This window comes from Otolemur garnettii, unplaced genomic scaffold (genome assembly GCF_000181295.1).
Source record: "Otolemur garnettii isolate 467f Iridium unplaced genomic scaffold, OtoGar3 scaffold00024, whole genome shotgun sequence".
In the NCBI taxonomy this organism is placed as follows: Eukaryota; Metazoa; Chordata; class Mammalia; order Primates; family Galagidae; genus Otolemur; species Otolemur garnettii.
In genome coordinates, this window is record NW_003852419.1 from 2,593,897 (window position 1) to 2,607,669 (window position 13,773).

The 13,773-nt window shown below is 42.1% G+C and overlaps 1 protein-coding gene and 1 non-coding gene across 6 annotated transcripts in view; one reads left to right on the forward strand and one right to left on the reverse strand.

The window, feature by feature from the left end:
- The first annotated feature begins 9,114 nt into the window (after positions 1-9,114).
- The window catches only part of PPM1B (protein phosphatase, Mg2+/Mn2+ dependent 1B), a 98,871-nt gene continuing 94,212 nt past the window's right edge, over positions 9,115-13,773 (forward strand). For all 5 annotated transcript variants that reach the window (XM_023512135.1, XM_012804040.2, XM_023512134.1 and 2 more), the window contains exon 1: positions 9,115-9,610. The gene's annotated coding sequence lies outside the window, so the exon portion shown is untranslated. The remainder of the gene's footprint in view (positions 9,611-13,773) is intronic.
- On the reverse strand, positions 12,031-12,160 carry LOC111724620. The gene has a single exon (XR_002772887.1). It is a non-coding gene; the product is annotated as a small nucleolar RNA SNORA51 (small nucleolar RNA).

Sequence of the window (13,773 nt, forward strand, 5' to 3'; positions counted from 1 at the left end):
GTACCACACAGGTAGGTTTTTACCCGTCCTCCATTCCCCTCCCCCGTCATGATTTCCTATGACCTTTACATCTCATTATGACCCTTCTCGATTCCTAATATGTAGAACCATCTTGAAGGCCCTGAGAAATCTTGAAGCAACTTTGTTTAATGTTTAATACGATAAACATTATGTGGCAAAGGGATTTCTTTCTCTGAAAAATCTTCATTTGGAAAATGCCTCATCTCTTCATCCCTCCATCCCAGTATCTATTCATTCAACAGATTTGTGTTCAATACCTACTATGTGCTAGACTCTGTGAACATGATTAATATTTTCATGTTAGATAAGTTCCTTATCTCTTGCGAAGGCTATTTGAGGACATTACTTGGACTGTTTTTGTTTTTTTGCCTCAAATGGTAATTTTGTTAATGGGGAGGAAAAAGAAGTTGGAAGGAAACTGACACAACTGGCTAGATGTGGGGAAATCATGATGTCTTAACAGAGGTAATAAAGTCGAGTGAACTTTGGGGAGGAAAAGAATCGATTTGGGCATCTATATCAATGAGGATGCTTTTGGCTGAAAGTAATAGAAAATTCAACCAAAAAAGGAACATAAAAGGAAGACAATTATCATCTCACTTAATGAGAAAGTCAGTGGTAAGGTGACTCCGGGCTTGTTTAATTGAGTACTTTGATAGTATCATCAATAATTAGGGTCTAATCTATGTTTCCATTCTCTCAGGCATTGTGACTTGGTCTTTGTTCTCAAACTTGTCCCTTGTAGCTGAGCATTGTAGCGGGTGCCTGTAGTACCAGCTACTTGGAAGGCTGAGGCAAGAAAATCGCTTAAGCCCAAGAGTTGGAGGTTGCTGTGAGCTGTGATGCCACAGCACCCTACTGAGGGCAACATAGTGAGACTGTCCCCCCACCCAAAACAACAAAAAAACTTGTCCCTTGTGTCATAAGTTGGCTGCCACAGCTCTATAAATCACATCCTCACAAAATAATAATAATAGCTAAAGTTTGTATAACACTTTATGATGGGCCAGTCACCATTCTAAACACTTTACATATGTCCTCACAGCATCCCTATGAGTTGTTTCTTTTTTTTTTTTTTCTTTTTTGAGGCAAGAGTATCAAGCTGTTGCCCTGGGTAGAGTGCTGTGGCATCATAGCTCACAGCAACCTCCAACTTTTGGGCTCAAGCAATCTTCTTGCCTCAGTTTTTCTATTTTTAGAAGAAACCAGGTCTCAGTTTTGCTCAGGCCAGTCTCACACTCATGAGCTCAAGCAATCCACCCACCTCAGTCTCTCAGAATGCTAGGATTTTAGGTATGAGCCACAATGCCGGGCCTATGAGCTGTTTCTTATTATCCCAATTTTACAGATGAGGAAACTGAGGTACAGGCAAGTCAAATAACTTGCCTAGAGTCACTAGCTAGTAAGTGGAATAACTGAGATACTACTGCAGGAATCTGGTTTCAAGAAAGAGTGGGTCTCTTTCTTGTATTCCTTGTAAGAGTAAGGAAAACTTTTCAGAAGCCCCCACCTCAAGCATACTTTCTATCAAGTATCATTAGCTTGACTTGTATCACATGTACATTCCTAAGCCAATCAACCGAAAGGGGGAATGATATTATCATAGATCGTTAGAGCAATTAAGACTAATCTCTGAGGCTGAGGAGCAGCTTAGCTTCCCCCAAAGCATGTGCTTGGACATACTTCCATATAAGTGGCAAGGACAGAGTAGCAGGACAGAGATCAAGTTAGGGAGGCTTCCAGGAAGACAACCACCAGTGTCTGCCATAGACTGAAGTGCCATGGAACATTGAAATGGACAGATCCAGCAGGCAGCTGAGGACACATCAAGAGAATGAGGCTGGTGCTCTAAAGTTGCGGTTCAGATGCACTGAGGCAGTAGCTACAGTCATGAGAAGAGGGCACATCTCCAAGGAGGATGATACAGACATCAGTCAGCTGAAAACTTAACCTTAAAAAATTGGTGGGAGGGATGGTTGAAACAATACAGCCACGTTTTGAGAATTTTCTGAGCTCTGTGATAGGTACATGGGTAGGGTGACCAGACGTCCCACTTTTTAATAATTTGTCCTGCATCCTGTGGTGTTTTTAAAAAGTCCCAATTTTTGGAAAGAATGCATGAACGGGCGGGAGAACAGGAAGGGAATATACGGTTTTCGGCTGCCATGTGGCTATTTCGCCAGAGTATGAGTTTTATATTATTTTTGTTAATTTTATAATGTTAAACTATAATAATAACAAATTGTTGAGACATGATTATTGAGAACTGCTTATCAAAGTTTGCATTGTTGTCAGGCCCTGCCCTGCCCCATCCCCTGCCCCGCCCCCCCCTCCATGTTGTCCTGCTTTACAAATGTTAAAATCTGGTCACCCTATATGTGGGGTTCATTATTTAATATTACTCTCTCTGTTTTTGTTTGTATCTGCAATTTTCCCTAACAAAGCATTTTGAAAAATACGACAAAACAACAGAAACCTATGACAGGGCCTTTTCAAACTCTCACTATGAAAGAACTCCCAATCCTTGGTTCCCAACTTTCTGTAGACTTGTAAGTGAGTTCTTGTGTAAGGCTTGAATCTGCCCCAGACTGGGGACAAATTCTGGTTCTGGGCAGGGAGAACATAAGAAGCCCTCATTTGCCCTCTCACTGGCTCATTGTCCAGCCATTTCTGCTGGCAGTCTGCTCTGGCTGTTCTGCTGGGAGTCTCTGGCTTTCTCTCCTATCACCTTTGCTACTTGGCCTCAGAGCCTGAATTTTTCTACTCTGATCACCAATCTTCCTGCTACCTGATACCTGCCTCCAGGATAGCTTTCTAATTGTTGTGGTCTCTGCTATTTACCAGAAATATTAGGCCTTGATCTAAAGGACATTAAATGTGAGTCTTACTATGAAACCTTTTAAACTAATAGCCCTGAAGTCCTACATCTCTCTTTCAGCATGAATTTTTCATTTTTAGTTTTCTTACAACGATATCCCTGGATGCTTGTTCTTAGAATAATCAACCTGTGACTTTATTCCAGTGTTCATTTCCTTGATGTGTGCTGCATCGTCAAAGTCGGCTTAGATTCTTAAGATCTAAGAATCTCAAGCCCAGCTTCACTAGCAGGAGAAAAAGATCTTTCAGACAAATAAACAGGAAAAGAGAGGTTGCAGGTGTGGAAAGAAAATAAGGGAAAAGTAGTGCATGTTTCCTTTAGGTTTTTGAACCGTGAGCATACCACCATATTGCATGAACAAATGGCAATGCTACTAAGAAGGAAAAGATGAAGAGTTGGCAGAAATGTAGTTTACTGTAAAAACAAAACAAAACATCACACAGTGAATGAATAATGTAAATGAACTTGGGCAGAAATGCTAAACTGCTTACCTAAATGGCTGTTATTAGAGTTTTCCACAGCCAAGCATATTTGAACATTTTGTGGTTTCGTGGCATTTATAGCTGGGCTTCATGTGAATACTTTTTCTGATACCACACACTCTGTTGTAATCATAATCTCCATCATCTCTTGGGCATGACACTCACTTTAAAACACAAAAGAGGATCTGGCTCTGAGGAAGCCAGCATTGGCCTAGTAGGCTCTGTGAATTGCATACAGGGTGGTGATACCTTGATCAACTTCCTGTGTTAGGAGGAAGTCAGTTGGGAGGAAGCCCTAGCCTCGGGTGGTGGCACTGAGGAAAGGGAACACATTCATATCAACTACTTGAGATCCTCCACCGCAATTCAGTAAATACAAATTGAGCATCTGTTGTGTACTAAGCACAACAAAAGAAAGAATCTCCTTGCTGAATCATCACTTTTTTTTTTCAATTTTTGGCAAATAGTTCTTTTGGCGAATCCTGTGGAGTTCTTCTCAAAATAACATTTCTTTCTTTGTTTCTTTCTTTTTTTTGAAGCAGAGTCCCATTATGTTGACCTCGGTAGAGTACTGTAGTGCCACAGTTCACAGCAACCTCAAACTCTTGGGCCCAAGCAGTTCTCCTGCCTCAGCCTCCCAAGTAGCTGGGAATAGAGGTGCCTGCCACAATGCCTGGCTTTTTTTGTTGTTGTGGTTGCATTTGTCATTGTTGCTTAGCTGGCCTGGGTCAGTTTGAACCTGCCACCCTGGGTGTATGTGGCTGGAGCCATAACCACTGTGCTATGGGCAACTAAGCCTCAAAATAATATTTCTGAATACATAAAATAAAATTTGAATGATTACAAAAGATACTGATTGTAATGAAACAGTTATCAAAAAGAAAAAATTGTGAAATGCTTCTTTATTAATGCATGAAACAACAAGATCTAGTGGTGGACCTAATAATTAATAATTCCCCAAATTTCAAAATAGCAGTGAGTGTAAATGATAGTTTGAGAGATTCTGATAATTAATAAAGTTTGGAAATCTTTGCTCTAAGCAACTTTTTACATCATGGTTCCCTAATTTCCTGGCCTCCCTGGCAGCTAGGGGTGGTTATGTGATTTCCTCACTCCTTGAACTTGAACATCTTATTTAAATGTGTAGTAACCTTGCAATGTTGGGGCAACAAGATAACTGTAGAAGCTCTGAACCACACATCACTGTCTGGCTCCAAATTCCTTGTTTTGTGAGAAACCTCCCCCCCACTCTCCAGAAATTTAAGCCACAGTTTAATTTTTGTGTTAGTCATAGCCAAATATAGTTCTAATTAAGACAATACTGTTTTTAAAAAGAAAGATGTTTTTCCTCATGCTGGTAAGAATTTTAAACATTATTTTAATAGTGAAATACATGTTAGTATTAGTTAACAGGGCCTGGGGAGGTGGCTCACACTTGTAGTCCTACCATTTTGGGAGGTTGAGGCGGGAGGATTGCTTGAGGCTAGGAGTTCAAGACTAGCCTGAACAAGAACCAGAACCCCATCTCTACAAAAAAATATTAGAAAAATTAGTCAGGTGTGGTGGTGTGTGCTTGTAGTCCCAGCTACTTAGGAGGTTGAGGCAGGAAGGTCCTTTGAGCCTAGGAGTTTGAGGTTGCAGTGAGCTATAATGACACCACTGCCCTCTAGCACAGGTGACAAAGCAAGACCCTGTTTAAAAAAAAAAGAAAGAAGAAAAACAAATGTGTATTAACAAATATGGAGCAGATGACAAATTCTTGTGGAATTTCAGCACGTGTAGCTTACTTCTTGCTAAATCCCCAGATACCTTGGGATAAAAGTCTTCAATCCTAAGGGATTCTCCTCTGGAAATTTTTAAGGAGCACTTTTAAGACAAACTAGATTGGGCTCGGCGCTTGTGGCTCAAGCGGCTAAGGCGCCAGCCACATACACCTAAGGTGGCGGGTTCAAATCCCCAGCCCGGGCCCGCCAAACAACAATGATGGCTGCAACCAAAGAATGGCCAGGCGTTGTGGCGGGCGCCTGTAGTCCCAGCTACTTGGGAGGCTGAGGCAGGAGACTCGCTTGAGCCCAGGAGTTGGAGGTTGCTGTGAGCGTGATGCCATGGCACTCTACCCAGGGGGATAGCTTGAGGCTCCGTCTCAAAAAAAAAAAGACAAACTAGATTGTAGTTTTTATGAAAGTCAGGATTGACTATTTCTAAGAAAATAGTCAATTTCAAAGACAGCTCTGTCACCTACCATAGTATCTGATTCACAATGATGCCTAATAAATATTTGTGTAGTGGGACTAGTGAATTTTTTGTTAACTGATGACAGGTTTATTAGCAGAATCTTTCCAATGGTTAAGAAGGGAGTAGATCAGTGCACTCAAATCTGCATATAATGGACATGTAAATAAATATGTTGAATGAATAAATGGAACTTCTTTTATGTGATATATAAAGTTCAGATTCTAACTATGATAGACACTATATTAACTGCTCATATATTTACCATATCCTATTTAATCTTTGAAATAATCATGTGAAGTGGGAAGCACTACTTTATCTGTGACCAGGTATGGGTTCAGGGCAACCAGAAAAATGGGGTCACCCAAATTTGTTGGGAGAAAATGGTGATCTGATGTCTTACCTAAGAACATCAGGAGCCTTATAGCCAACATGGGAAAAATCAAAAGCTTTTCTAGATTATATTTAATATTGTTTCAATTTTTAATTATATATTGGGAAGTGCTTTGTACTGCTAAGAGTGTCTAAAGCTAAAGCTCTTCATCTGGTTCTGGAGGAAGAAGCTATGATTTCCTCCATTTTGCAGAACAAACCAAAGTTCAGAAAGCTTTTCTACTAGCTCAGATCACAAAGATAGTTGAGCCCATTATCATGGTACTCAGTGTTTATGAAACATTATGTTTATGGATGGGACATACCAGTTTTCTTTTCAAAGTTGTGAATCTTATTGGTCCTTCTTTAAAGATTTAGGATTTTAATCAAGTAAAGCATACATCAAAGTTAACCTCAATATCTATTTTGGGGGTATTGCAATGTATCTTTTCCCCCCTTTTAATTGAAAGAATGAATGACATGCAATTGTTATTATTTTTTTATTATTATTATTTTTTGAAATAGAGCCTCAAGCTGTTGCCCTGGGTAGAGTGCCATAGCAGCATAGCTCACAGCAACCTCCAATTCCTGGGCTTAGCGATTCTCTCGCCTCCTCCTCCCAAGTAGCTGGGACTACAGGCGCTCACCACAACACCTGGCTATTTTTTGGTTGTATTTGTCGTTGTTGTTTTGCAGGCCTGGGCTGGATTCGAACCTGCCAGCTCTGGTGTCTTAGCTGCTTGAGCTACAGGGGCTTAGTCACAATTACTATTATTATTACCTAAATGACTGGGCTTTGTATTAGGTTGGGGGCCAATCCAAGGGAAAGTGAGAAGGAACTCAAGCAGGCCAAGAAACTGCTCCCCTGCCTTTCTGAGGTTGCCAGAATTTGCAAGACAGGGGTCCCTAGCTGTCTTTACTTTTTGATCCTTAGCATAGTTCCCATTTTGGAAGCTGAGGATCCCACACTCCCTTCTCCTTATGTAAGCTGAGTTAGGCAAAGGAGTAGGATTTAAGAAAATGTGTTTTATAAGTCTTTTAAGTAATAATTCCTAAAGACTGTATAATCCCATACTGATAATAAATGGAAAAAGGCGAAATATAAATATGTTCTCCCAATATGCAAAAGTGAAAAAATGGAATTTTTAGTTTGTGTCCATCTCCTACCTCAGTGTCTTGAATATTGGTATGCATAAAAAAATCACTTATTTAAAAATTCACCTTTCTGAACCTTGTCTCCAGAGTACCTGATTTTGTAGGCATGAGTGGACCTGAGAATTGGCACCCCAGGTGATTCTGGTGCTGGCATTCTATTCACCAACCGATAAGAACCATCACCCTTATACAGATTGAGGAGTAGGTTTAAAAAATACGAATTGCATGATGTTTATTTCTGCCATCCTTACCACGGCCTGGGCAATTGCCCTATTACTAAATTTGCTCTTGTCCCCCAAACATTGACAGTCCCTAACCTGAATAGCACTCTTTTGGGTCTCATATTAAATTGTCTGTCCAACCCAATGTACATCAAAGTATGAATGAGATTTAAATCCTCTTTTAGGGCACTTGGATTAAAAAACGATTTATCTCTTCTCCTAAGGTAAATATCAGAATGTCTCTCTATTACCCTTTAATTTCTCACTTGGGGAATTAACTTGGCAGTACAGCCTACTTTAATTTGAATGCAGGAGAAGTCAAGCCCACTTCCCTCTTCAGCCTATTGAACTTCTATGCTTTATTCTTGACTCATCCTGTCTCTCTGTGAATCCTCTTTGGTAAATTTATCCACAAGGAAGATGCTTTATGTCATCGCCACCCCTTGCACACGTTTCAATTATAGCACCTATCATCTTTCACCAGGATTGACTTTTATTTTTGTATCTCCAATTCTATATGCAGTGCTTCGCAAATAGCAGGCGCTCACTAACCATGGAATGAATTGTTAAATGATTTAAAAATCAAGGCTGGGAAAGAAAACATGAAAATGTCAACGGCTGACTACTAGGCAGTGAGGGCCTAGAAGGAATAAAAATAATCCCTAACAGCACAGAATCCTCCTGAAGGGATCATCTGTCCCACTTTCTCGCGTTGCTCCTCGGCCTCTTCCCACACCCCAATTTCCCGCCCACTCCCTTCGCTTCCAGAGACAGGTCAGGCAGGTATCCCAGCTCAGCAGCTCTGATTGGCTGGCGATGATTTCATTGTTAGAGAACATCCGGGCCTTTTCCCTCCCGGCAGCACCGCCCCGCAACCCTACCCTCCCAGTTCCCACTCCCGCGTGCGCCCCACCCGTGCGGAAGCAAAACAACCGCCTCTCCCCAGCCTGCTTCTTGTCTTCGCCTGTGCTACCCCTTCCCGTCTCTACGTCGAAGAGAGGCGTCCTTATCCTCCAATGAGGGCCTAGGAGGACATTGTTAGCCAATCAGTAGCCAACGCCCGGCAATTCCGGGTGGGGCTAGGCCTCCACACCTGTAACTGGACAGCCCGTTGGTTCCTTTATGGCGCTTGTTTTACTCAAGGCTTAAAGGTCAAAAAGAAGGGGGCATGGTCTTCTCAGAACGTGAAGGACCCGCACTGACTCTCTGGGGTTTGACCGTTTTCGAAGACTAACCAATCGCTTTTCCGACACTTCCCCGCCTTTTGCGCCTTCATTTGAAAAAAGCCGGTGTGACGGACTTGGAAATTGGTTCAGTGACGGACACGCAGAGAAAGCCAATGACTGAAGGTTGGCACCACCATTTTGACCAATAAGAAAAGGGAGTCGTAAGGTCTCGGCCCTGGCGAGGCGGAGCGCAGGTGGGCGTTATTTGATTGACGGAGGGCTCTACTTATGGTTGGTAGGGTGGGCTGGTTCTTGGCGTTCTGGAGCTAGTACCTAGAGGAGGCGGGGCCGAATGAAGTAAATGGTAATGAAGGGTTGGGTCTCACTCAGTGGGCGGTGTTTGATGGATAGTTGACCTTGCCAATTGAAGGTGGTTACTGCTGCCCAATGAGAAATTAGGAAGTCAGAGGCGGGGCCTTATGGGCGGGGAAAACTAAGTACGGAGGTTTTGGGGGAGCCGAAATGGGAGGGAGAACTGTGATTGACAGGACTTTCAGCAAACCGTAGACCGTAAAAAGACGCGCGGCATCCCACTGGGTGAGAGCCGGAGGCGGGGCTCTCCGAGGGGCGGGGAGGGACGGGGTGCGGGGAGGGGGTTGCAGAAGGAGCCCAGCGGCTGCTGCTCAATGGCGGAAAAGCCGCCGGTGCTCTGATTGCCTGGTTCCCCTAGCAGTTGCGGGGGAGTTTCCTGCCGGCGCGGCTGGAGTCTCTGTTTCTCTGCGTTCGGTGGTTGGAAGATGCTCCAGAGAGACGAGGCTGCGGCGGAGGAGGTGGCGGCAGCCGAATCGGCAACGGCGCTAGGGTGGAGAGAAGGCGGCAGCGGCGGCGGCGGCGGCGGCGTGAGGGGCCCGGCGGTCTAAACAGTCCCGGAGGTGGCGGAGGTGGTGGCCGAGACCCCAAGGGGGAAGCGGCGGCTGAGGCAGGGTCGCGCCTCCGTTGGAAACTTGGGCTGAATACGGCGGGGGGGCTCTGCGGCGGGCGCGAGCGAGACGCCTTAGACTTCGCCTCCCTCCCTCGCCACAGGTAAGGCCGCTCGGCGTCCCGCCGGAGGGGAAACGGCTGGCCGCTCCGCCGAGGCCCCGGGACCGTTTCGCCGAGCTGCGGCCCTGGCCTCTGCTTTTCCGAATCCTCGCCTTTTTCTCTGCTGCCAGGGAGCCTGGGGATCGCAGCGCTGACTTGGGTCCTGGGTAGGCCCCTTTCCCGGCCGCCGCCTCCGTTCTCGGTTAAGGGCCGAGAAAGGCGCTAGGAGAGAATAGGAGTTTGCTCAAACGCCTGGAATTCAGCTGCTTCCCCCTTCTCTCTGCTTAAGTCTGCTAGCACCTCTTTCACGCGAAAGTACTGGCTTTTAACCCAGGCCATGGCTGATCACTTCCTGGTGCATGGTTATTTGAAAACACTACCTTTTCCCATTTGTTTCCTCGTTAGCTTCTGCCCTACTCTGCGCTTTACTTCACTTCCTTGTTAAATCTGCTTTCTCGCCCTTTTGCCTCTGCTTCTCACCACCTCCTTTCTCCTTAGTTGACTTTGAATCATTTCTCTTATCCGACTCTGGTTTGTTTTGCCTGCCTTACCCAGCTCCTTCCTTTTTGGATGTAGTTCTTAACTGTATTTTTTAATTTCAAACTGCTAGTATCGTCAGTGCCCCAAATCTTCTGGAGGCCCATTAAGAGTAGACTGACCAGCTTTAAGTGGTAGATCAGTTTTTAACCCTTAGGGAAGAAAATTATATTAAATGTAGAGTGTGAAAATAACATTGAAATATTTTTTTAAATGAAGGACTGAGTGTTGAGAATAGTTGCTGCTTCATTTTTTAAAAAGTTGTGTGACCTCTAATGTCAGATTTAGCAGATCTAGGATGTTTGCCCGTCATACTTGGCAAAATGCTTCTAAAGCATTTGATAGCAGCCCAAATTCATCAGTATTCAAGTTGTAAAAGCAACTTGAAAACTTCCAAAAAAGACATTACATGAACTAGGGAAGCTGTTTTGATAAAGTCACAGTTACAAAGCTTTTAAAATAGGCTCCACATGTTTAATGTAGCAAATAAAGTTGGCACTAGTCTTGTAAAAGGATTATTTAGGAATTTGTGTAGTCTTAGTGTTATGTGGCTATTTTGGGAAAAACATTCTTTTTCTGTTAACAAACGTTTACAACTACTGTGATGTGAGAATTACTGAGGTTTATTGTGGGATTAACACAGGAACTCTTTTTAAGCTACTGTATGGATGGAGAAGTGGTAAATTGTTCAGGGTGGACAGTGTAAGTCACAGTATGTTCTGGGAGGTAGAGAAACATGCCATGGACACTGAATGTTAATAGATATTATTTCATTTACTTTCTCTGTTGTGCAATAGCAAAGTTCCTATTGTTGGCCTACTTTTAAATAGAGCATTTCTAAATAAATTGAGACAATCTATTCTATTCTAATTATTATAATAGTCTTTTCCAAGTATACAGGCCTTTTATGAATACAACTAAAGTAATATTAAGATGGCAATTTTTAAAGGAATTGTTTTTGTAGGCCTCCCAAATGGGGACAGTGTGTTGTTATGTAGAACTTTTAAAATTAAGTGTTTAGAACATACTTTTTTAGTAACAGATATTCTTTCAGGGGTGATCTTTTTTTTTTTCCTCCTGTGCTACTTACTTCAATGCCTCCTTTGTCCTTTTTTTTTTTTTTAAATGGTGGTTTGTGTTTTCCCTTTTTCATTTGTTTTTGCTCTCATAAAGTCTTATCACAGTTTCTGCAGTGGCTGTTTTTGTTATGTCATTGAGTAATTTTTTATTCTTTTTGAGTACTATTCTTAATTAGAGCTTTCATACCTGTTAGGTAAGATTTCCCCAGTTTTTTATACATTATCCTTTGGGTTTGTTGATGTGATGTTTATTCTCTTAGAGGTGACTAGCAGAACTTTCAACATGTCTTTTCTTACACTGGGTGTCTGATTTCTGTGAAGACTCTAGGAATAGGTGAGAAGCCGTTTCAGTTTGTCTAGTCATATCAGTAATACTTTTTTATGTTAGTAATTCACATAGTATAATTACTAAATCCCTTAAGATTACATCATCTAAAGGAATGGTGTAGTGTCTAAATAGCTGTGCTTCTAAGAATGGCTGATTCACTAGTTGACAAGATCAGAAAAAGTGGCTTTTGTTAAAAGCTATTTTTTACGGAATTTTTGAATTAAAATATGATGCTGACTGTCAAGAGTAGAATTTGCCATAGTATCAGTGATTATGGAGATTCTTTAAAAAGTGGCTGAGCCAATAGTGAAAGGATGCCCTTGTAAATGGGTTGGGAAACATTTATTGTACATGATACTGGAAGTTAGTTACACATATAATCTGTCTACATGTGTGTTACTCATATATAATTACTGTGTAACTCATTAGTGTTAGTTACACATATAATCTGTCTACATGTGTGTATATGTGTATATTTTTCTCAATTCCATGTTCATAATACAGACCAGGCACAGGGCCTGGGCTTGGGTGTGTATCAGGTAGGATTTACTCAGGCTTCTTCTACACAGTCAGTGTAAGAACACAGCCTATGGTAAGCACTACAAGTCCTGTAATTCATATTTTAACTATTTATATAGTATACATAACTAATTTAAAGTATTATGTGACATTCCCTAGCACAGGATGTAATGATAGTATTTTTTTTTTTTTTTTCCCCCGAGACGAGTCTCATCATGTCACCCTCAGTAGAGTGCTACGGTGTCATAGCTCACAACTCTTGGGTTTAAGCAATTCCCTTGCCTCAGCCTCCCAAGTAGCTGGTACTACAGGCCCCCACCACAATGCCTGGCTATTTTTTTGTTGCAGTTGTCATTGTTGTTGAGCTGACCCAGGCCCGGTTCTAACCCACCAGCCTGGGTATATGTGGCTGGCATCGTAACCACTGTCCTGAGCCAATCAGTATTAATTCTCACTCTAAAGCTATCTTCTTAAAATACAACACGTGATATTTTACATTTTCTTCATAATTCACTGACTTTAAGAAAAAATAATTGGCAAATAATTGATGGTATCAGAATAATAAAGGTTTTTTAAATTCTAAAATTTAATAGCAAAATTCAAGTAATAGTTTAAAATACAAAATCATGATTAGGGGTAAGAGAATTTGTGGGAATATAGTACTTTTGAGTGATATTTTTCACATTGCACTTGATGCTTTTTTTTCAGACAGAGTCTTACTTTGCCCCCCTGGGTAGAGTACTGTGGCATCATAGCTCACAGCAATCTCTAACTCCTGGGCTCAAGCAATCCTCTTGCCTTAGCCTTTCGCAATGCCGAGCTAGTTTTAGAGATGGAGTCTTACTCTTGCTCAGGCTGGTCTTGAACTCCTGAGCTCAGATGATCCACTGGGCTTGGCCTCCCAAAGTGCCAGGATTATAGGCATGAGCCACTGCGCCCAGCCATTGATGCTTTTTATATTTTTCCTTGGTGAACTAATTTCCAAATTTAATTCAAATGGACTACTGCTACTTATATTGGCAGCTTTAATGAATCTTACACGTTATATTAGTAGAATGGATGATTAAGAGGATTTATCAGATAGGGATATGGGATAAGATTCCTAGAAACTGAGTAGACCTCAGATAGGTAATCTAGGATACTTCCCATCTCAGATTTAATTTGTTCTTTTTTTTTTTTTTTTTGCAGTTTTTGGCTGGGTTTGAACCCACCACCTCTGGTTTATGGGGCCGGTACCCTACTCCTTGAGCCATAGGCACTGCCCTCACTATTTAATTTTTAAGACATAGGGTCTTAACTATTACTTAAGCTGGAGTGCAGTGTGGGCTGATTATAGCTTGCTGCAACCTTGAATTCCTACATTCAAGCATCCTCCTGCCTCAGTCTCCTGAGAAGCTAGGATTATAGTCATGCACCACCATGTCCAGCTAATTTTTTATATTTTGTACGGCTAGAGTTTCACTGTGTTGGTTAGGCTGAACTCCTGGCCTCAAGCAATCCTGCTTTGGCTTCTCAAAGTGTTAAGATTACAGGCATGAGCCACTGCATCTGGCTGTCAAACAAAACATTTCTAATATGATTTAACCTCTTGCCTAAGAAGAAGATGGTCACTTTTGAATATTTCATATATATTCCTCCCCTTAAAGGCATCTACCTAGAAGACTACAATGATCTGACTAGGTGGTTTGTCATCAGTATGAAGA